At 60.4% G+C, this 23012-nt stretch overlaps 1 long non-coding RNA gene across 2 annotated transcripts; it reads right to left on the bottom strand.

Moving 5' to 3' along the window:
- Positions 1–14232: 14232 nt before the first annotated feature.
- Positions 14233–17289, bottom strand: LOC117031948 (uncharacterized). 2 transcript variants are annotated; one of them, XR_004424649.1, is made up of 4 exons: positions 16944–17289; positions 15502–15663; positions 14970–15056; positions 14233–14808 (listed from the first exon to the last, which is right to left on the bottom strand). It is a non-coding gene; the product is annotated as an uncharacterized LOC117031948 (long non-coding RNA). The 2 variants fall into 2 exon arrangements; XR_004424651.1 differs by having other exon boundaries at positions 17049–17289.
- Positions 17290–23012: the final 5723 nt, after the last annotated feature.

The following is a 23012-nucleotide window of genomic DNA, read 5'->3' as shown; positions in this document are numbered from 1 at the left end:
ACATGGCTCCTGCTGCTTATTTGGATTTTGCCTCATCCCTGGTGAGAAGGGGCCTGTTTCCTGGCCTCTCTCCTAGCTCCTGGGGCAGCGCCTGACACATGGTGACGCGCAGTGAGTGTCAGGGCCCCTGCAGTCCTGGACGCTGCCTGTCAGCCCCACTAGTTGGATCTGTCCGGACCTGTCCATGCTTGTGCCACAGTGGGGACAGAGCCAGGATCTGAGGGAGGAGGACTGAGCCTCTGACAGGTCCAAGTTGCCCACACTGTGCCACACCTGCCCGGCTCCCATCCCTACTGGGGACCCCATATTTGCTGCCCCTGTGTTTTGCACCCATGTGTGAACCTTCTAGAAGGCAGAGCATGGATGGCAGAGCATCCCTGAAGGCTGGCCGGTCCCAGCCCCCTCCTCTCCCGTGCCCATCGTGGGAGGCTGATAAAAGGCTGGAGGGAGACTGAAGCTTTTCTTCTCCCGTGGCTCTCCCGCCTCCTTCCCGGGGCCCAGATTCGTTCTCTGGTCACCGGTGGGCACCTGAGGTCTCTGGGAAGCCATGGGGGCTCAGCCGCAGAGGGTGGTGTTTGGTGTGTCCCACACCAGCCGCATCTCCTGAATGTGGCCGCGAACGTGCGTGTCCCCGGTCTTGGCTGATGTGGAGACCGGCTGGCCGGGGCCCGGTGAGCCTGGAAGCGCTGTGTCTCCGAGATGGCCACCTCGTGCCACCAAGGCTCTGCGAAACCCGCAGTGAGACGCCGGTTTCCCTCCACTTAACCTCGCGTGTCCCCAGCCCGCCCTGTTCTGCGTGTGGTGATCTGGGAATTGCTGGCCAGCCCAGACCTCCAGTGTACAGGAAACCGGCCCAGGTGGCACAGGGACTTGCAGAGGCTCGTACAAAAGTCATGACATGAGTGACGCAAGATGAACTTGGATCTAGTCGGCTGACGTGGGGCCAGGAGTGTGCCAGGATGGTGAGAACACCTGTGCCCGGCTGTGCAGGGCGCCTGTGGCATGGGGACAGTGCGAGGCTGGAAGGGTGCAGTGTGACATGGCGTCAGGCTCACTGGGCAGTGCCGCGCAGGTCGGCTGGCTCCTGTCAGTGGAATCGCCCCGCTCAGAAGGGCTGGGCACCGAGGGGCATCACGGTCCTGCAGCTGCTGGTCTCCTGCAGCCTCAGGGACCACTTTCACCCCCTCCCACCCCTGCAGATCAGCTCATGTCTGAGGAGAGCTGTCATCTCTCCCTGTCCTGCTCCCAGAGGGACGCTGCAACTTTCTTAGAAGACACAAAGGAAGAAGGCTCGAGAAGGATCTTTGGAAGCCAAGAATTGCTCACAGGTGGACGAGCTGGGCTCACTGGAGGCACCTGCGGCAGCTGGGGCGGGGGGTGGGGGGGGACCAGTTCAAATCGCTGTGGGAGCCTGACCCCTCGGTGGCTCAGCCATACTTGTGTGTGTGCACCATCGAGGGGGACGTGGCCTTGTCCCCTGCCTCCCCTTCCAGGACTGCTGTCCCCCCAGCCTCCCCGCCTTCACAGGTTTTCTGTTTGAACCCAGCTGAACCTTCCTCCGGGGGTCTCCTCCGGAGCACACGGTGGTTATCAGACGGGTGGTTGTCAGGGTGGTGAGAGGGCTTTGCTAGGAAATGAGACGGGTGCTGCCCCGAGGCTGGTGCCAGCACAGCACGGCCAGCGCCCTGGGCCCCGCCTGGCACTCGGGAAGCTGCACTAGTGTGACTGCCCGAGGAGGGCCAGTGGGCAGGGCGGGCCCTTCCAGGGGGCACTGCTCACACCGGAGAGAGGGGTTGTGAACAGGCCTCGGCCTCTTCGGGGGCCAGCTACCCACATGCCCACCAGAGCCACACGTGTCCTCAGCCTGGGAGGCACGACAGGGCAGCCAGTCCAAACACCGGATGCGCCCCAGCCCTGCAGAGGGGGCGGGAGTGTTGAATCACTGAGTCCCCGAACTTTCTGAGAGGCGCTGGGAGAAAGGAAGTGAGTCAGGAAGAAGGGTTGCACGGCGGTAACTCAGCAGAGCCCGAAGGACGCTGCTCCCTCTGCCGCGTCTGTGTCTGGCTGCTGCTTCACCAGGCGCCATCGAGGGTGTCCACGGAGCACGGTGGCCGTGGAGACCGCTGCTCAGTGGCAGCTGGGAGGCAAACCCAGGGGAAATCACAGTTCCTGATGGCTGCTCGGGCTCTTAGGTGCACGGCTGTGTCTATGAACTGGGACGAGTGGGGGGAAAGCCATGCAGGAGCAATGGGGGCTCAGAGCCCCAGGTTCTCAGCTCCAGCTGTGTGGGCTGGACCCCGGATCCGAGGCCTGGAGCCATCTACCCTTCTGTCCTGGGCACCGACGTGAATTCATGTAACTCAGCAGTGACAGGATGATGTCTGGTCTTCATGGAAGGTGACGCTGCACAGACCCCAGCCTGAGGACAGAGGGGACGTGTGGTGAGCCTGGTGCTTGGGGACAACCCCACACAGACCAGGCCCTGCAGACCCCAGTGTGAAGACACAGACCTGCTTGTCAGAGCAGTTAAAGCTTCAACAGCCCGTTAGCTCCCGGGGTGGGGGTCCCATGTGGAGACGGATTCCTGAGTCTCACTCTTAGGGTGACAGTATTCTTCCCTTTACCAACTCCAGCACTTCGGTTTGGGGTCGGCTGTCGGCCGGGAAAGGTCTGCTGTCTGCCCTCCCCGGTGCTCTGCTGAGCTGTGCCCGCCTCTGATGTCATAGCACCCTGAGTGGTCGGCAGCCCTGAGTCACTGTCACGGGCTCGATACCATGTTTCGAAAGTGGTGAATCCTGTAGCTAAGTGTGAGTGTGTATACGCACGTGTGTCTGGGTGCCTGTGAGCTTGTGTAGGAGTGTGTGTTGCTCTCACCTGTGGCTTCTCCTGCACCACCTGACTGGGCGCCAGGTGGGCCTGGGCACATTATGGGTGGAAAGCGTGGTGAGGCTGGGTCTCCAACACTCAAATTGGGGGGCACAGCAAAGCCCGTATGGCCCACGTCTGCTGAGCGCTCAGCGCCAGGCACTGCCTGACCTTCGCCCCCATCCTTGTTTCTGTTCCCGTCTATCTCTCTCACGTTTCTTGGAGGTGTGGCTGTCAACAGCCCAGGTTCCCGGTGGGGAGACTGAGGCTCAGAGACACGAAGAGCTGTGTCCTGAGACCATGACAGTCCAGAGGTGGAGACAGGGTGTGGACGCTGAGATGCAGCCACACGACGGACAAGTGCTGTGAAAACGGCATGTGCGGAGGGCAGTGGGGACGGGGGAGGGCCCAGTCTGCTGACACCCCGGCAGTGTGCTCTGTGAGGGCAGGTGCCCCGCTAATCCTGGGCACCAGCAGTGGTCTGAGTGTCACGTGGTCATGGCCTCGTGACCACAGGTGAAGCTGAGTGCGTGCCAGGCCTCAGCTTCTGGAGTTCTGTTCATGCTCCGGGTGTGTCTGAGGGGACCAGCCATGTCTGCTGGTAGCAGCTCTGGGGACAGCCTCACCTGCCGTCACGTTTGTGCTCTGGCCAAGCCGAGGTCACTCACCTTCTCTGTTACTGTGGATGTGTCTCCACAAGCCAGGCTGAGGTTGCAGCACAGAAATACTCTGTTCAGCCGGCGGTGGGGGTCCCTGAGCCAGACGCCCTGCCTGTTGCCTCAGCTGTGTGTGTGCTGATTCGGGCTGTGCCCGGGCTAGGCTCACGGGTCCCGCGTGGGTGGTCACTTTCCTTGCTTTCCTGCTGGCACCTGCCAGTGAGGGGCTGTCCTACCTCCAGGCAGCTCTGACTTGTAAGGCAGGTCCAGGCTGAGGCACGACTGGGGTCCCCCTGGGCTGCCCGGTCACCTCTGTCTGTCTCAGTGTGCCCTCTGTCCTGCACACTCTCAGGAATCAGTACACGCTGGCCCCTGACTCCTGGGAATTCTTGTCCAGCTCGGGCCACTGAGGGAACCCTGGCCATTTGGGCCCCAGCTCACATTGGTTTGATTTGTTTTGGGGGGGTCCCTTGAGGCCTCTCACTCTTTGTGAGATGCCCCAAGGAGGTGTCCTTTCCAGGGTGTAGCTGTCACCAGGCAGGAGGGCCTCTCAGAGCGCCAGGTCTGTCCCGAAGGAAATACCACCAGGCGGGTGGGAGGAGGAGACAGTGGGGCTGCCTGAAGGCTCCTGGAGAAAATAGTAGGTGAGTGAGTATCCACGCAGCACAGGAGCGTAATTCATAACAGGACAGAAAGCCGTCACCACAGAGGGCAGGACTGACGCATCCTGAGAGCTTCCCAACTGAAAACAGACTTTATCAAAACCACATGAAAGGAATGTAAAAGGCACACAGGACAGGAGTTCGCAGCACTTACCACCGACAGGATCAGTACCTAAAAGTCAAGTCCCACAAACCAGCGAGGAGCAGATGAACAGCCCATGGGAAAATGGGCCCCTGGCACGAGCAGCTGGTTAACCAATAAGCTGGGGAGACACGGTCCATCTTACGCCTGCGCAGGGAGCGCGTGTTAACCCACCAGCGCGTGGGTGTCAGGGGGCCTGACCATTCGGGTGTGAGGGGCCGTGGGGCCATGGTCCAGTGCTGGATGGAGAGAGCGGTTCCCACCGGCAGGATTGACCAGGCAGCGCATGCGTCAGGAACGTACGTTTCAGTTTCAGGCACTCGCGCAGGATGTCAGGCACAAATGTACATGTGGCAGAACTTCTAAGAGAGCGGGGCTGATGGGCGCAGTTCTGGGCAGAGGTGCCCGGTGGGGCAGGGCAGGGGCAGAGGACGGTCACTGTTCTGTCCCTGTGGAGTGGGGGGTCCACAGTGCTCACCATCATTAAAACTTAATGAAGACAAAGTATTAGTTACTGTCCTGGGAATGTCCTTACGGGGGCACATGGTAAATGTGCCTTGAAATGGGTCTGTTCTCCTGGTTTCCATGGCACAGGGCCAAGGGGAAGGGGGAGGGGAGGGCAGTGTGCCTGCAGACCAGTCTTCATATGCTGCCCCTCTGTCCTTACTGCTCCCCAGCTGCCACTCCGGGCACGAGGGCAGGCAGCCCTGCTTCCAGGTCTCAGGCAGCGGCGCTCAGGACACTGAAGTCCTGTGTCTGTCTTCTGCTCTCCACCCCCAGGGACTCCTGATGACAGTGGACACCCAGTTCTGGCCTGAGCCTCTCCCTTGGGCCAGTGACCTTGGCACGGTGGCCATGCAGTGTGCCCTTGAGTGTCTCCACAGAGCCAGGAGCGAGGGCAGGCCTTAGCTCGGTTACCCTGCATCATCCTGACCACTGCGTGTAGCTGCTGTCACCGGCCCACATTACAGGGGGGCTGGAGGGCACACTGACGGCCTGTGAACGCCAGCACGCACCCATCCCCCGCACGAGGCTGCTTTCTCCTCTCCTCTCCCCCACATGCCCCTTGTGGGGTCCAGCCTGGCCCGGCCACACCCTCTATGACAGGCGCGTGCACAGGTGCAGCCAGCGGTGAGTCATGGGGCCACAAAGTTCTGCAAACTCTTGGCGGTGCTGTCTGGAAACTTCCAGAGAGCCCACTGGGGGGAGTTTGCTCTTGGGTCCTTGGCAGTGTCCGGGAGGGGAGGGGAGCCTTGTCCCCGGTTGTGGTTGGAGAACCTGAGGTGTGGCGGGGCGCGGCCTGCCCAAGGGCAGCGGGTCCAGAGCTCTCCCTGCTAGGGAAGGCCCATGACTCCACTACGCTCCGTGCCAGTTCTGGGAACACAGGAAAGGGGGGAGCGCTCTGCTTCCTGAGGAAGTCTCTTCAGGAAACACGCTGAGCCCCGGGGAGCCCAGATCCAGTGCTGGAAGCAAACCTGGAGGAGGTTGGGCTGCGGCCGAGCCGTGCAGAGGCGATGGGAGCAGCGACAGCCTGGCCCGTCTGCTGGGAGCCACACTCCGGCCAGGACAAGCCTGAGCTGCCGGCAGCAGGCCTCCTAGAATTGGTCCAGGCCCGGGGCTGGTGCCCTGCTGAGCTTTCCAGAAAACATCAGCTCGCGATGGTTTGCTGATCCCCTGGTTTCTAACGGAAAGATCAAATTCAGGCTCCAGCCCGGCCTGCGATAGATAGATCCATCCTCTCTCAGGGAGAGCCTGGTGGGGTCAGAACACCTCCCCCTGGCCAGAGTCCTCTGGCAGGACCTGCAGCCCCAGCAGGCCTGTCACCTGCAAGATGAGGCTAAGCCACACCTGGTCTCTGGCCCTGGGGCCCCAGGGCAGCAAAGCTGTGGTGGGAAGGGGCTGTACCCCAAGCTCCTGGGGGGGGTGCCTGTGGTTACTGACGCCCCGAGCAGCGCACCCAGCGGGCCGGGTGAGGGGACAGAGCTGGCGTGGGGCTGTGCAGGGGCGGCTTTCAGAGATTTGCCCTGAGCGTGTCCTTGCTGTGGTACCTGTTGTCCCCAAGCAGTTGTCCTTTGGTCAATGTCTGGGGGACCCTGGGACAAGGCGAGGGGCCTCTGGCAGCTGTGGGCTTCCACCTGCTGGGGGCCGAGACAGGAGAGCTAGACTTGGGTGAAGGTGGAGGGGAACCTTAGGGCACCGCAGTTTGCACGAGAAGGGGGTGCTGAGTGGAGCGAGATGGGGCCCCGGGAGCACAGGGCTTGCCACACCCCTGCTCCGCTGAGTGGGGGTGCCAGGACCTGGGGACTCGGCCTCTCTCAGAGCAGCCAGGAGTCTTCCTGCTGCCTCAGCCGTTCTTGCCTCTGCTCTCCTTCCGTCCTTTGCCCGCGCAGGCCGTGGTGGCACTGGGGTGGAGCCGGACATGGCAGAATCAGATGGGGATGGAGAAACAAGTGAACAAGTCACTAAGATGCTGCCACTGGCTGAAAGCTGCCAGGGCAGGACACTGCCAGGGAGGGGGCTGAAGACTGCCAGCCGCGGAGACAGTGGTCCCCAGGCAGGAGAAAGCCAGGTGCATGGGGACAGACCAGAGGCCTGCAGGGCTGAGGGGACTCTGGATGGTACAGGGGTCCAAGCTCACTACAGCCCTCGTCTGTTAGCAGGTGCTCAGTCACCGGGAAGGGAGTGACCTCCTCCAGGTGCGACTGGCAGTGGTGACCTGGGAGTGTGACCAGTGGGAGGTGAAGGTGGCTGTCCTCCATGGGGAAACAGGTCTAGTAACATGCAGATCCCTCTTCCCCCGTCGGGGGCTTCCAGGAATGGGAGCCAGGGTGGCCACTCGGCCTTCCAGGGCCCAGAGCCCCTGGCGGGAGTTATAAATGGACGGGAGTGGCTGTGGCCACAGTAACCAGACTGATGCCCCTGAGGCAGCCCTGGCCGGCGCCAAGAACCCCCCATGTCCCCTACCTGCCCTCTTGGGAACGAGGAGGCCTTTTAAGGGCATTTCTGGGCCAGCACCTCCATCACTGCTTGTCATTGTCATACCAGCCGACGTGCTGTCCCTGAGCCGCTGTGCAGACGCAGGAAGCTGTCCCTGGCTGGCTGGCAGACAGCATACCCGTCTCATCCCCATGTGCCGCCTCCGTTTGGATGGGGAGGAGACATACAGGAAGTGACCTGGAGCTGCCGCCCCAGTGTTGCGGGGTGGCCACAGTAGTGGACGTGTCCGGCGACGCCTGGGCTTCTGGTGGCGAGTGGTGGCATCTGTCTGGATCCCTGAAGAGGGGAGGGTCAGGGCCCTGTGACCCTCTGTTCAGTGTGCTGGCCTCTCATTAGATTCAGGATGTCCCAGCTCCCCTTCCTTGCCTGGATTTGGGCTACTTTCAAAGCCTGCAGCTCTTGTCCCTGCAGAAGGCCCTAAGGCAGGAGGGAGAGTTTGGGGAGACTCACGCTGGACCCACCCAGGGTCTCAGGTCAGGTTTATGGGGTGGGGGGCTGGCTGGAGAGAGATGAGGTCTCAGGAAGCCTGGGAAAGCAGCCCTCCATGTTGCCAGGCTCCCCAACAGGGCACCCCTTAGCCAGGCCCCCCAGGGTTGGGGAAGGGGGCCCCTAGCCACAGCAGGGGGTCTGTGCCTGGGCTCTGCATGCTGGGGTAGCAGGGGATACTCTCAAGACCAGCTGTTGAGCCACCTGGCAGGCAGATGTGTCCTGGGAGAGGTTCCTCAGAACAGGGAATGCAGACTCAACCCTGGGACTGGCAGCTTGGGTCCCTGCCTCCCCCGGCTCATGCTCACCCAGGGGCTCCTGCACCATGGCCACCATTTTCCTCGTAGGTCTGCTCCCTGAGGGCAGGCCTGGGGGTCCAGCCTGCGCAGGTCCAGAACACGGGCTTGCTCCCTGGGCCCGGAGGTGCGGGCAGCACGCTGCATCTGTCCTCGGCTCTGCGTGGGCCAGACACCAGGAAGGGAGGCTGCATTCCTGCCCCAACGCGCTTACAGCCCAGGGCCCCACCCTGTGCTCACAGAGGCCAGAGTTCGAGGGAGAGCAGGCTGGCACTGCAGCGTCCACACGGCCAGGCAGGTGGGTGAGCTGGGTCCTGGGGCTGAACGTGCCTAACGAGCCAGCTGCCTGGACACAGACTGGCACCCGGATTTTACCGTATCTGTAAGGACGAGGTTTCAGCCTGACAGCGGGCGTCTATGAAAATCCCACAGCGCACACTGTGCTTCAGTATGAAAGCCTGGATGCTTCTCTCCCTATACGTGGCTAGAGCCACTCTGACAAAGTCCCACAGACTGAGCGGCTTAAACGGCAGAATTGGTTCCCTCACAGTCTCGAGGCCAGAAGTGCAAGGTCATGGTGTCGGCAGGGCTGGTCCTTCTGAGGCTGACGGAGGACGTGCTCTCCCCCAGCTTCCACTGCTTTGCTGGCGGTCTTGGGGTTCCTTGTCAAGCTTGTTTCCCAAGGCAGTGAAGATGGTTCTTCCCCCTATGCAGTTACGGCCCTGGGAGAGCATCCTGCTGGGCTGGGAGACAAACCCGGAGGGGTGGGTGTGGGGCTTCAGAGGCCCCAGAGATCGCTGGGTACAAGGGAGGCTCCCCACCTCCCCGGCAGGTGTCCACAGAGAGCACAGAGCAGCACCACAACGGGCCCACACTGCTGGCCCCACTTTGTGCCCACAGCCCGGCTGAGGAAGGAAGGGCTGTGTGCACAGGCCCAGAAACCTGCCATTGACTTGAAAATGGCTCCAGTGAAAACATAGCTACCGTTTCCCAAAGACAGAGCCAGCGTCCCCAAGGTCAGTGAGTCCCTGCTCGGGAGGAGGCCGGCCCCCCATGGGGAGCTGTGGAGGTGGGTGCTGCTTCTCCCCTTACCTGCCTGGGCCCTGCGGGGCCGTGAGATTCTGTGGCTCTGGTTGTGTTGGTGGGACCCTGTCCTTAGCATTACCCTCCCAAGGGTTGGCCAGACTGTCACAAAATGGCCATTTAGGGGAGCACCCGGCTGTGAAATGGGGTTGAGTCTGCACGCAACAGACACTCTCTGGGCAGAGCGGGGGGGAGGAATGCTACTGGCACACGGAAAAGTCTGGAAGATTCAGCCAGTGAGGTATTTAAGCCAGACAATCTGCTGTCTGCTGAGGGCCGGCAAGTGTCTGGACACCTGGCATAGTGGTCAAGGCCAGCTGGCGGATGGGCTGCAGGTGGGCAGGCCCTGGCAGGCGCCATCTAAGGGTCACTGCACATCGGCAGAGTTGCTCTGACCCCACAAATGTGTTCCCCACAGGCTTTGGGGTCAGGAGTCACCGTCTGGCCGTGCTTGTCCTTGAACAGAGATCTGATTCTTTTTCCTCAGGCTGAGATGGAAAGGAGCCGTGCAGGCGTGCTGGCCACTGGGGCAGCTCGGTCCCTTTGAAGCTTCAAACAAGGCCTGGCCCCTGGCCTGGCCATCGCCATCAGGCTTTGGAACCAGAAGGAAAGCCCCACCCTCGGCCCAAGGTTTTCCTGCTCTTTGAAAGGATCTTGCTTCCAGCGTCCTGCCCTTGGAAGTTTTCGGAATCAGCGTGTCCCCTTCACCCTCTCCTGCCCCAGAAGTACCCAAGGGGTGGTGGGAATTGAAGTGAGCAGGGTGGGTAGTTTGTGAGTCCCCGAAAAACTCTGGTGATCTGGCACCAGAGACCGCGGCGTGGCCATCTGCGTGTTCTAGAACAGCGTGGAGGCGTCCGGCCCCTGGGCAGCAGAGCACAGCCCCACTGAGCCCTTGTCTGAACTCCCAGCAGAACCGGGTTTGGGCCCCGCAGATAAAACGGGCCAGACGTGCAGTGGGGCGGCAAGGAGACTGGTGTCCTGCTCACTCGTGGGGGCGCAGCCCTGGCAGTGGGGACACAGTGTCCTGCTGGGGCCACTCACACGGGGCTGTCTGTGTGTACAGCGCGTGTGCAGACAGCTGCGGGGTCCCCACAGTGCCTGCAGGGGCTTCCTGCCTGCCCTGGCCGGGGCTGTGCGTGTTGCATTTCTCAGCTGCACGTAGGCGTGGTGGGAGGCAAGCTGCTGTGAGCCCTGCATGGGGGCAGCAGTGCAATGCCGCCCGGCCCAGGGGCAGCCCCTTCCCTACGAGGCCCTGGTCTGCTGCCCGTCGTTTCGTTTCACAGGCATCTCGTGTGGAACCTTGGGGACCAGAGTCCAGTAGCTTCCACACACGTTGGTGCCATCTGAGCCCGGCGGCTCTCTGGCCACTGAACTGCGTGTCTGTAGGTGATACACGGTGGGTTGGGCCTCGCAACCCAACTCTGGAACGCCTGTGGTCCTCTCGTGCCCACATCTGGAGTAGCTCAGCCTCTCCCTGCCTCTGGGGGCTTGTGACTCTCATCCGAGTACCCACTCGGGGCTGCGTGAGCCCATTTCTGAGGCCCCTTTTCATCAAAGGTAAAGGCACTTTCTCTCGCTCTCCCAGCCCAGAGCCGCACTCAGTGCCACTCCTGGTTCCCCAGTTCTGAGCCGTCAGGGGACCCGGGCCTGGCTGGCAGGTACCCTAGGCCGGGACACATGTTGTCCAGGCATGTCCGTGGCCCCGCCAAGCACCAAAAGCCATTTTAACAGAAGAAATGGAGGCACAGTGCCTGGCACTTCCTAAGGTCACAAGGCCATGGAGGGGCCCTCCCCCACTGTTAGAGACGGGATCTGCCACTGGCAGGGACCGTGGGGGGAGTGATGGAGCCCCCCCACAGTCACACCCCAAATCCCACCAGCCCTTGTCACCCCAGCCCAGTGCTTGAATTCCACACATTCCGGTCCCAGGGCTGAGAACCTGCAGGCACTCCACACGCACTCTGTGCTCACATGTGCATGCACCCGTGTCATGCACACACTCAGGCTGTGTCCATATATGCACCGTGTCCTCACCTGCGTAGACACGGGTGTGTGCGTGCACCCTGTTTATATGCACTGTGGCCACATGTTCTGAGACAGCAGTGGCACTGGGGCCTGGGACCTGAGTCCCTGGTGACATGCCTGCCTTCTTCCAGGCTGTCACCAAGTCAGCCCTGCTGCCCCTGGGGCACCCAGAGTCCCGGGCCCTGCTGGCCGCCCCCTCCCTGCGCACACAGCTCCTTCTCTGGTATCGCGCGGCGGCTCAGACTTTCTCGGCTCCTGCACCTGCTCTTCCCTCTTCCTCTACCTCTTTTCTTATTTCCAGTGTGAGAAGTTAGAAAGGTACAGTGAAGATCACAGCCGCTCCCCACATTTCTACCCCAGGAACGAGCAGCCACCGCGTGTTGTGCGTTGCTCCCAGGCTTGTCTGCTGTCCGCTAACAGCCAGTGCCGTGGGGGGGCGGGGGGAGGTCCTCCTGTCCTGGGCTTCAGCCTCCCCTTTGTGCCTCACTGGCTGTGGGGGCCGGAGGTCCCAGGTGGCAGGTGTGTGGTGAGCAGAGCCCCTGCCGTGTTGGGCAGAGGCTGTGGGACCTTCCTGTGGCAGCAGGAACCACTTCACTGGAAAGGCACTGCTCCTGCCCCTGCCCCCAACCGTCACTGTACACAAGGCTCAGGGGCCACACCGCTGAGGTGACAGTGCAGCACCACTGGTAAGACTCAGGGTGCGGTCCTGCGCAGGGCCATATAGTGGGCCTCGGGTGTGCGTGTGTGTGTGTGTGTGTGTGTGTGGTGTGTGTGTGTGGGGGGGTGTGGTGTGTGGCACAGGGTATATGTGGTACATGGTTTGTGTGTGATTGTGTGTGTGTGTGTGTGGTATGTGGTGTGTGGTATGTGGTGTGTGTGTGTGTGTGTGATGTGTGTGTGTGGTGTGTGGTATGTGGGATGTGCGTGTGTGTGTGTGTGTGTGTGTGTGTGTGGTACATGGTGTGTGTGGTGTGGGGTGTGTGGTGTGTGGCACATGGTATATGTGGTACATGGTTTGTGTGTGATTGTGTGTGTGTGTGGTATGTGGTGTGTGGTATGTGGGGTGTGCGTGTGCGTGTGTGTGTGTGGTACGTGGTGTGTGGTGTGTGGTGTGGGGTGTGGAGCGGGGCGGCCTGTCTCCGTGGACGGCATGGTGGGGCAGAGCAGTTGGTTGGTGATACAAAGCTGATTCCTGCACAGTCTGACGCAGTCCAGACAACCTTTGGGACATGCCGGCCACTGGCCCCGGCCTGAGAGGACACAGGGAGAGCCAGTTTGGGGAAAAGGAATGAGTCTGAGTGAAATCACACTACTCTTCATTGGTTCTGCATTCCCGGAAAAACTCAGAAAAGCCAGCAGGCAAGCTTGGGCGCTCCAATGGGTCCCCTGGGGCCCCCGACAGGCCGTGACGGAGCCTCAGGAGGTCCCAGCTGCTGGGGTGGGAGGAGGCCCTGGGCTCCGGAAGGAAGGCCGCAGGCAGCTCACAAGCCCCAGCACATTCCTGAGGTTCAGTGGGTGACATGGGAAGGTCACTGTTTGGTGAGGAGGCTGGGCCACTGTCCCAGCGGCCGCCCTGCGTCAGTCCTGGCTGGTGGCATCTGTCCACTTCTCCCACAATACCAGCCTTGCCTCGCCTCCCTGAGCCTGGCCGAGTCCGGAGCTGCCCTTGGGGCTGCAGGGAACAGGACATGTCCCTTCCCGGAGGCCACCTCACTCCCCCAGGACGGACAAGGTCGGGCAGTCTGGAGGCGCCTGTGAAACGCCCTCTGGCCTCCAGTTCTGCTGCCCGCCCTTGGTGTCCCCGCCCGAAGCACACAGAGGCGTTTCTGTGTGGTTGGTCAGAGATGGTGAAGGGCAGACCCCTCCCCGCGACGAGGCAGGCTCCAGGGCCCTGGGGTGTGGCTGCTGGCTGTGCACCGACCACCAGGTGAGAGCCATCATGGGCCACTTCTGTGTCATGGGCTGTCGTAGGAAGGAGGGTTGATGGGATGCTGCCAGGCGGGCACCGTCCACGGAGACAGCCAGCAGGGAGGAGCACGGCTGCTGAACCTCGCTGCAAAAAGCCCCAAGTGGGGACATGGCGAGGCCTCGAGAGTGTGGGGTGCAGAGTCCAAACGCACAGTAGGAGCAAGCATGCACCTGGTGGGACCACGCACACAGGAGTATGTGCACAGTAGGAACATGTGCACAGTGGGAGCTGGCGCACAGTGGGAGCTGGCCCGAGGCCCTGCACTGGGCAGCAGCGCCTCCTGAGAGCGGGTCTAGCACCAAGCTGGCTGACCCCAGCACCGCGAGTCTCCAGTGGCAGCTGTGGCAGGAAGTTTGGAGTTGCCTTGCCCTCGGCAGGAAGAGCATTGGTGGGAAGACCCCAGCCCGAGGAGGCCTCGGGGAAGTGTGGTCTGGGGCGGGGAGGTGGGAGGATTCAGGGCCTACCCTCTTCCTGTTCCTCTCTGTGTAGGTTTTCAGAGCCGAGTCCTAGCAGACAAATGCTGCGAGGGCTCAGATGGGCTCTGGAAATGCGATAGGGGACTGAAGGGTGGCACTGGGCACTGCGGGACGGTGGGGGTGGAAGTGAGAGAAACAGTGGCTGTTCTAGAGAATCCGCTACTACAAAGAAAGAAAGAAGGGGACTGGGGAATGGGGCAGCTAGGGGGTGTGGTGGCCGGGCAGGGACAGACTGGCTGGCAGTCTTCTGTGTCTGCAGACAGCAGGGGAGAAGGCAGGAAGGGGAGGGCAGCTCCTGGGGACAGGCCCTCTCTGCTGGTCCCAGGGCTGGGCGGGAGCTTCTGCAGTGGATGCACGGCCAGGTGTGACCAGACAGGAGGTGGCCAAGTGCCTGATGGGGAGGCCCAGAGGGAAGCGGGAGCATTATGACCTCCACAAACACTGGGCTGTGCGACTGACTGTTTAATCCACACAACCACTCTGAGAGGGGGAACTGAGGCACAGAGAGGGTGAGGGACTCACCTGAGGTCACACAGCTAGCAAAGGTGGAACAACTGGGATCCCACCACCCTCTTGACTTCTGCTCTCTGCTGTGTCCTCAGAATTAGATCAATTCGCTAAAGCCATGTGCCCAGAATGAGATGGGCCCATGTGATCTGTTAGGTGAATCACCGAGACAGGCCCCAGAGGTTTCTCTTTCTGGCTGTTTTCTAGCAGCTATGCACTGGCCCGGCTTGACAGTCTTCTTCTAATGTGCCCTTGGCCCTGGCTCAGCTATTTGGCTGGAATGCTGAGCCCCTACTCCTGCCCCTGCTCCTGCTAGCAATGGCTACAGACACTGGCCAGGCCAGGTTTAAAATATTTGTCTCAAGGTTTGGGTACATCGATCATTTAGGGAATTGATTTTCAGCAAACTGGTCAGTCAAGGTCATTGTGTTAATTGGCTTTCAGAGGATTGATTTCCCATATCTTGATCCAAACTGTTTCTCAGAAAGCCCCAAAGTGCTTGCGTGGGTCTGCGAGGATGCCAGAGAGAAGCGAGGTCTTTGGAGGGTCCCAACAAGCATCCACCGGGGCTCTGTGGGCTTCCTGGGCTGTTCGCTGAGCCAAGGGCAGAGGTCACAGGCCCATGGCCACCTGGCATGGAAGAGCTGCCCAGAGGGCAGCAGGCACCCAGCTGGCTCACCACCCCACTCTGGGGCCCCAGGCTCTCTCCCTGGGGCCCCCTGGGGCTGCAGAGGGGGCCGCCTCCCCTCTCAGCTCTCCACCTGCAGCCTGGCCCACCCTCGCTCCCCTCCCCTCCCCGGCACACCTGCTTTTCAGCCAATGAGTCCTTGCCCTGGTTGGACCTGAGTCTTTTCTCCCGGGATGTGTGTGTGCGTGTCCCGGTCTTCCACGTCTGTGAAGGGAGTCAGCGGTCAGCATGGAGCTTGCTCAGGGCCGCACCATGCATCAGAGCCTCCGAAACAGACTCCATTGGCCCTTGCTCCACACTCTATGCCCCCCACCCCCCAACGTTTGCAGGGCTCTTCCCGGGCTGTGAGCTCTGTAAGGGCGGCAGGGTGTCAGGGAAAGAGGAGAGATCTATAGCTGCAGCACCACTTTCCCCAGAAAGGTCTGTGGGATCATCCCTCAACTGCTGTCCCCCCTCCCCTCACAGCCTGTGGTCTGAGGACCGGCTACAGCGCCCGCATCGTGGGTGGAAACATGTCCTCACTCGCACAGTGGCCCTGGCAGGCCAGCCTTCAGTTCCAGGGCTACCACTTGTGCGGGGGCTCCATCATCACCCCCCTGTGGATTGTCACCGCTGCCCACTGTGTTTATGAGTGAGTATGGGAACTCACCTTCCACAGACCCGTCCGGTCCAGCCGCGTTGGGAGGCGAGGGATTTGGCTGGTCAGCAGCAGGTCCAGGCCACATCGTCACACGTAGTGTCCATGTGGAGGGACCCTCCCTCCTCAGCGTGGATCCATCACCGTCGGCTGGTATATCTTAGACCTGCAGCTCTTACAGAAAAGATAGAAAGAGGAGGAAGGAAGCTCTCACACAGGAGGAAACCCACTACATAAAGGTCTGAGATCTCCCTAAGATCTCCCTTAGGTCTCACTAATCACAGCGGACCATGTTGTGGCTGAGAGGGCAAGAGACAGTGCAGGGCTGGGCTGGCTTCGGGCTCCAGCCTGCAGGACACCATGGGGGAGGGGGTAGGGGGCGAGCAGAGACAAGGCCAGGCCGGAGAAACCAGAGACCTGCAGATGGCTGCAGGTTACGTGCGGTGATGGCTGACTGGCGGAGGCTACACAATTCCTAGACAAAAATGGAGAGCGAGACAAAAAGAAGCAAAAGCAGAAACCTAATAACAAAACAAGAAACTCCTCAAACTACTGCAAACCCAAATCTAAAAACACAGGGAGATTTTGTATGTTAAGAAACAGTCTTGGTCGCACGACTCTGAGAGTGTATTAAATGTCATTGAATTGTACATTTTAAAATGGTTACTTTTATGTTTTATAAATTTCACCTTAATTTAAAAAGGAAAAAAGAGCCAAGAAAACCCATAGTCAGCATGAATTCATTCCAGATGGGGTCACGTTTATGGAAGTGCCTCATAAAAAATCTTAATCTGTGATACTCAAAAGAAACGAATGAAAGGACTACATCCATTCAAAGAAAGTGAGAACTCAAATCTGCAGACACTGAGCAAAGTATGAAAATGGGACATCTTAGAGATGAAAAATGTATTCACTGAGCCAAGCATCTCAGAGGATGGATGGGAGTGAGCCCATGATGCAAACAGGATTAGTGATCCAGGAGACAGAGCTCAGTGACCCGCCCAGAGTGCAAAGCAGAAAAGAGACAAAGGCTTAGGTGTGTGCGCATGTGCACACACACACACACACCCACACACACACACGAGAGGTGGCATGTGCAGGGGAGAAAATGTACGTACGCCTAAGAGGGACCCCAACAGAGGAGCAGGACGGGAAGGGACAGTAGTGAAGAAGCATCCAGAATGCAGGCACACGACATGGGCATTGAAAGTGCACCCCCAGCAGAGAGCACGGGAGAGCGAGGCTTGCATCCTGAATTTGTCTAGGTTCTTAGATGCAGCTGGAAGAATCCATTCTCGCTCTTGTGGCGTAGAGGGACTCGTTAAGGGGTGTAGACCACTCTCAGAAGCACCAGGAGGACCCAAGAGACAGAAAGCGCGAGCCCCGGGCCCCCAGCCTGGACCCGGGGCCCCCGAGAGTAGGGTCAGGGTCCTAGACACACATCTAGAAGATACCAGGAATGAAGAGAGACTGCTGGAGGCCACCGGACAGAAGAGGAGAATCATTTGCTGAGGAAGGAGAGAGCGCAGAAGCAGGAGCTGTGGCGGGAAGGCGATGACCTTGACAGTGGTCTGTCGGTTGTGCAGGGATCCTGCCAGGTGGGCAGATGGCGCTGTCCCTGCTCAGAGGCCAAGTGGTGACACTGCAGAGTCCGTGACCGAGAACGGCGGGTGAAGCTGTTGGATAAAGGCACACGGGTGTGGCAGCTGCTCAACTAATCACCACCTATAGAAGGGCTGCTGGGTGGTTTAGAGAAGTAAAGCGAAATTTCTAGGCAACAACACGAAGATGTGGACGAGGAAGGAAAGAGGGGCCGCCCCATGGGGAGTAGGAGCAGTGCCCCCCCCGGCCCCCCTCGCGCCTTGGGTGGAGGCCCCGTCGTCTCCCTTCTGTGCTGATGGGTCTGGAGGACGCAGACAACCCTTTGTGCGCCGTCCACACTCTGGGGACGTTGCCGTGGAGCCCAGGAGATGCTCAGATGCTCAGGAGGGCTGAGCCCTTTGTCCTTTGGGGTCTCGGCCTGCTGAGAGGAATGACCCGGAGGCTAAAGCCCTGGGTGACACTGAGGGCGGCGTGACCTGGGCAGGGCCAGGAGGATGCTGGGAGCACTTGTCAGCCAGCCTTGGGCTGTGGCCTGCAGGTGGCGGTCCAGCCACCAGGCAGAGGACAGGCCTGGTTCTCCCGGGAGGGCAGGGTGACGTGCGTGATGCGTGCAGCGTGGGTGGCAGCCCTCCAGAACACTCACCTCTGCTCCCTCAGTGGGGAGCTGGCAGTTCTACAGCTCCGGGCAGCTGCCTGGGCGGGGCTTGTCCCAGGAAACTGGTGCAGAGACGGAGGGCAGAAGGGCTCTCCCTCCCCGGAAATGCGGGCCCCCCCCGCGCCCCTCCCTCTGTACCCTGGTCCTGGGTGAGGTGCGGCACTGAGCAGCCTGGGTGTGGGCGGGTCCAGCTCGGAGGCTGGGCTCTCTCCTGGGAAGGTGCGTCACCTCCTCTAATCCAGGCTGGGACAACAGTAGGCCTGACCCTGCAGACGAGGGCCTACGAGGTCACATCACTGGCCCTACAGGTTCACACGAGCGCTGTCTGATGACCGTCAATGGTTGTGTCTGGCCCTCCGCCCCCGGCTCGGCCCTGGGCCCTGCAGGTGAAGCTGGGCAGAGCTCACAGGATGGCTGGTGCAGACCTGGCCCTGGAGCCAGCCCCTCCCGCACACCTGGGGCCCAGGTGGGGAAGTGATCTGTGGGACACCGAGGAGGTTGAGAGTGACTCAAAAGCAGGTGAGCCCAAGGGCTCAGTGTGTGACAAATGTTGTCAGGTCCCCGGGGCTTGACCCTCAGCTGGGAGGGAAAGGCCCTGGTCACCAGACGCCAGGTCAGTGGGTCTCCTCACTTGGGGACTGGGAGTGACAGCAGAGCCTGGCACGGGCCTTGGGGAAGTGCTCACAGAGGCGTCACCAGGTGTGAGTGGTGACCATGCCAGCCTGAAGCAGCAGACGGGGACTCTCTCCATGTAGGGTCACTGGCCTGCGCTGTCCAGCACAACCTCCACGCCCTCTGCCAGGTCCAGGGCCCCTCTGACCCCTCACAAGGTCACCATGGTCACCTCCTCGGCCCTCAACCCCTCTGTCTTTTCTCCCGCCTGCTGGCCCCCTCGCTCGCCTAGGGAATGTCCACCCTGGACGGTGGCTTCTGGGGGCACGCCAGGCCTGCATTCCTGGGGTGCTGGGGTCCTCAGCAGCTCAGCCCCTGCCCGTTCCCAGGCACCCCGGTGTCAGGAGAGCAGGACAGGCTGTGGTCAAGCTCCCCCACTGAGTGACTGGCCCAGACAGGCCATCCATTCCTTGAGCCAGGCTTTCCTGCCACCTCCTTGGGGGGCGTGGGCGGCCAGCGCAGGCAGAGACTGGTGGCTTTGAAGCCCTGCATGGGGAGGCCCTGGTTTTGTTCTTTCTATGGCGAGGTCTGGGCAGCGCCTCTACCTCCAACCCGCCCCCCACCTGCCTCACAAGGCTGTTGTGGGCGGTGGTGGGGCGTCTGCAGGCGCTGCTTCTCCTCCTCCACGAAGCCCCCAGGAGCCGAGAGGTGAGGGCCCGTGAGCCTGTCCCGTCGGTCGGTGCAAACCCTGGGCTGCGTCCCAGCGTGCCCATGTGCTGTCCCCTCTGCCTTCTCTGGTTTAGGGTGGAAACGGACCCATCGCTGCCCTTCACCAGGGGCGTCCTCCTTCGTGAAGGGGGCCGACTCCAGAAGGAAAGCTGCAGAGGAGTCTACAGCCGGCTGCCGGGCCTGACCTAAGGGGGTCACGGTCCAGACAGCCCTCCCTTCCCTCTGCCTCTGCCCAGGGGACCCACACGCTCTGCCAGGCCCCACGTGGCCCCATCCGCACCGCGAGGCTCTCTCCGTGGGACTGGGGGCCTCATCTGCCTGCGGGGTTGCTGGCTGCCTGAGCGTTCCCCCCACGCCCAGCCTTGACACCTCAGCAGAGCTGTGCCCTGTAGGACAAAGCCTCCCAAAACAGCACCGGTGAGTTCCCGGGCCAGCCCGGAGCTGCAAGTGGGCGGGGCTTTCGTCCGCTTGCCAGAGGCTTCCGGGTGACACAGACTTCACTTGCCTCAATCCAGAAATGAGGTGGCTGCCTGGACGTTCCCTGCACCTGGACACAGCATGTGGACATGGCCCATCGGCTGCAGAACCAGTGTGTCTCGGACTCCCCACCGAGCCTGCGCACGTTTCCTGGGTGGCCACGCAAGTCTGTGGCGCTCCTGCCCTAGAGCCCCGGCTGTGTCCACTGCTGCCGTCCTGAGGCCGGATGACACCCTTAGGTGCCCAGAGGAGAGGGACTTGATATGGCTGAAGCCCTGGACCCCTTGGTCCCAGTTGACTTGCAAGCTCCACGTTAGAGAGCAGGATTGCAGGCGGTGGCGGCTGCGGAGCTTAATGACAATAATAGTAATGACGGTAATAACACAAATACAACCACAGTGGACGGTGTTTTCCATGTGGACAAAGCTGCCTGGGGCCAGGGACCCCTGCCCTGTCCCTGAGATCCTGCAGACGTACTCAGGCCACATCTGCTCAGGGACCTGCTGGTTTAGAACGAAGGACAGCAGCGGTTTTCTTGCGGAGTCGGCAGGTTTTGTCCTCCGCTGTGGGCCTGCCCTGTTTGTCCCTCAAACCGCAGGTGTGGACTAAACGTCCTCCTAGACGGAACCGCACACAGCTCCCAGGACCACGTTCTCAGGCCAACGACGGGTTCTGTGTTTTGACAAACGATTAAGGTGAATGCTGAAACCTTTTCTTTCTAGAACAATTTTCCTATAATGGGAATATTAGGCTGAACCCTAATATTTTTAAGTAGGACTATTTGGGAGAGGGGCCCCACAGAGGCCAGAGGGTTGAGGTGCAGGAGATGGAGAAACTGCCCGGCAGCGTGGGGGCCCCTGAGCTCTGCCGTCCTCCCTGCTGGTGGCCACAACACGCCTCCCGGCTCCTCTGGGGCAAGGCCTGTGGATGGCCTTCTCCTTGGGCTTCTTATTGGTTCATTGGTCCATTTAGATAATGACACTTCCTGCCGGTTAATCGCAGCCAAAATGAAGTCAGCTCCCCACATACGTGGCCAGAGGGTTACAGAAGACTTCCTATTTGGGGAATAAAAACGAACGAGGCCTGGGATTGGTCGGAAGTGGAAAGCCCTGGTTTCCGGTGTAGCTTGGGGGAGGATACACAGGGGACATGGCCCCTGAATGCAGCTGAGTGCACACGTAAGAGCGTGGCCCCCCTGGGTGGAAGGGCCCATCCCAGGCAGGGATGCTCCCCCCTTCTCCCCCAGCGCTTCTCCCCCAGCGCTGACGTCCTTGCCCCGAAGACCATGCTGGACAATGGGGGGACCTGGGCCAATGCTTTCCTGGGGGGCTAGTTGGGAAGCCTGGCCCTGGCAAAGGGACCCCCACGATCGCTGCCCACAGTATCCCAAGTCCCCTGGTGCTATATTGGCTCCTGCCTGACCCACCCCTTTCTGGTGTGCCGGGGGTCACTGCCCACTTAACCTGTCCTGGAATCCTGTCTCAGCATCTGCCCTGGGAGACGACCCACGCACTCCTGCTCTTGCCCCACCGTCTCCTGCTTGGCCTCTCTGTGGTCCCCTCACCCCAGAGCATTATGGTCCAGGGCAGAGGGTGGCCTGCCTTCGGCCAAGCCTCCAGTTGCTCTCTGATTGTGGGGTTGCAGGCAGGCAGAGATGGGAAGTGGGGGACATCAGGAGGCTAGAGCAGGCTGGGCCCTCAGAGCCCTGACCGGGCCGAGCGTTAGGGAACGACTTTGGCCAGTGCCCTAGAGAGCCGTGCAGCCCCCAGGCCTGGGACAACGGAGCCTGCTGCTTACATAAAGCTCTCCTCACATAACCAGCATGAAGATACATGAAAAGCCGGGCAAGTCAAAACAACTGTAGCCGGGCGGGGGAAGCCACAGGGACAAACACCGGGAGGGTGGTGAGCAACCAGTCGGAAAGCCCCAGGCTCTGGCAGGAAAGGGACTCTGGGTGGGGTGGCCCTGGAAGAGAAAGTGGTGGGACAGACAGACACAGAGGCCACCGCTGGCTCCCAGGGCCGGGCTGGGTTCCCGGACCGTCGGCCTGCGGCTTCCAAGCCTCCAGACGCCCCTCACCCCCACGCAGCCCTGCTCCTCTCCCCTGGCAGCCCGCCCCACCCTGCTGCCTCCCCACGCTGAGTGCTCTCTGAGTGCTCTCGGCACCCGCTGTCTCCCCACACCCTTTGGCTGGAAATACCCCTTTTTAAAAACATGCCCAGGTCCTACCAATTCTTCTTCTCTGTACAATGGGAGCTATTGTAGCTTATCCCCTGGCTTGCGCTTTTGTGATTTTTCTTATTAATCAGCCTTTGCTTTTAAAAATGATTGCTGTTTATACGCTTTTTTTACTCCGAACACGATTACATTCTTCATACATGTATCCACACACGCAGGTGGGACATTGTTTCTCCCGCGGATTGTAACGTCAGTCGTGAACCAAAACTCACCGTTTCCAGGTCCTTCTACTCCTCCCTGAGTTACTACAGACCCACAGCAAGCACACAGGAAAACCACTCAGATGAGATCTCATGTCAACTGACTCCCAGTTGTCTGAACTCAGGGACTGGAAGGACTCGGATCGTTTCTGAATGACCCTTCAGTGTCACACTGTCACGCGTGGCCATCCCAAACCTAAGAACCAAATGGATGTGCATTCCTCGCCCTCCAAACTGTCTTGCCCAGGCTCAGGGACCAGAGTTAGACAGCACCGGCTTTCCGTCCTTCTGCATCCATGTGTGGTCAGCAGTGGGGTCAGAACGTGTCACGGAGATTCCAGCTGCAGCTCCTTCTGTCCCCACCACAGTCTTGAGTGTGACAGTCACACTGGTATCACTTCTACAGGGCTGTGGCCAGGCAGGAACATGCAGAGATTTTGCCTTGAATTCTGGTTCTGGCCCTTGGTTCCCTTTACATGACTTTTCTCGCCTGTAAAGTTGTAAACATTGTATCTGTTTTTTAGGATTCTTGTACAGAATGAAAATAAGGTATGGAGAGTGGCTGGCACATATCATAGGCACTGGATGAATGACAGGGACCATTGTCACTTTCATCAGTATTCTTAACCATCTCCTTCAGGCTGCAGGCCTGGTACCTGCCTGGCGTGTGCTCCAGCTCCACTTTCACCTGGAGTCAGGTAATCCAGGATGATTTCAACCAGATCCTAACTTGGTCACATCTGCAGAGACCCTCCTTCCAAGGAAGGTCATGTGCACAGGTTCGGGGGGCAGGATGTAGACATATTTTGGGGGACCATCGTTCAGCCCACTGCTGTTGCCACAGGAAGTTCACCCCTAATCTCCTGACTCTACTGTGAGCACAGAGAGGCTCCTACAGGCGGCAGGCTTGTTGAAACGGGCACGTTTGGGGCAGAGCTGGCAGGTGCCGGGTGTGGCCTCCCCAAGCGCGGCCGCCACCCAGAACCCGCCCCAGACACATAGCCTCCCAC

Source organism: Rhinolophus ferrumequinum, chromosome 2 (assembly GCF_004115265.2).
Source record: "Rhinolophus ferrumequinum isolate MPI-CBG mRhiFer1 chromosome 2, mRhiFer1_v1.p, whole genome shotgun sequence".
Classification (NCBI taxonomy): Eukaryota; Metazoa; Chordata; class Mammalia; order Chiroptera; family Rhinolophidae; genus Rhinolophus; species Rhinolophus ferrumequinum.
The sequence above is the reverse complement of the archived record's forward strand: the minus strand, read 5'-3'. Positions and strand labels throughout refer to the sequence as shown.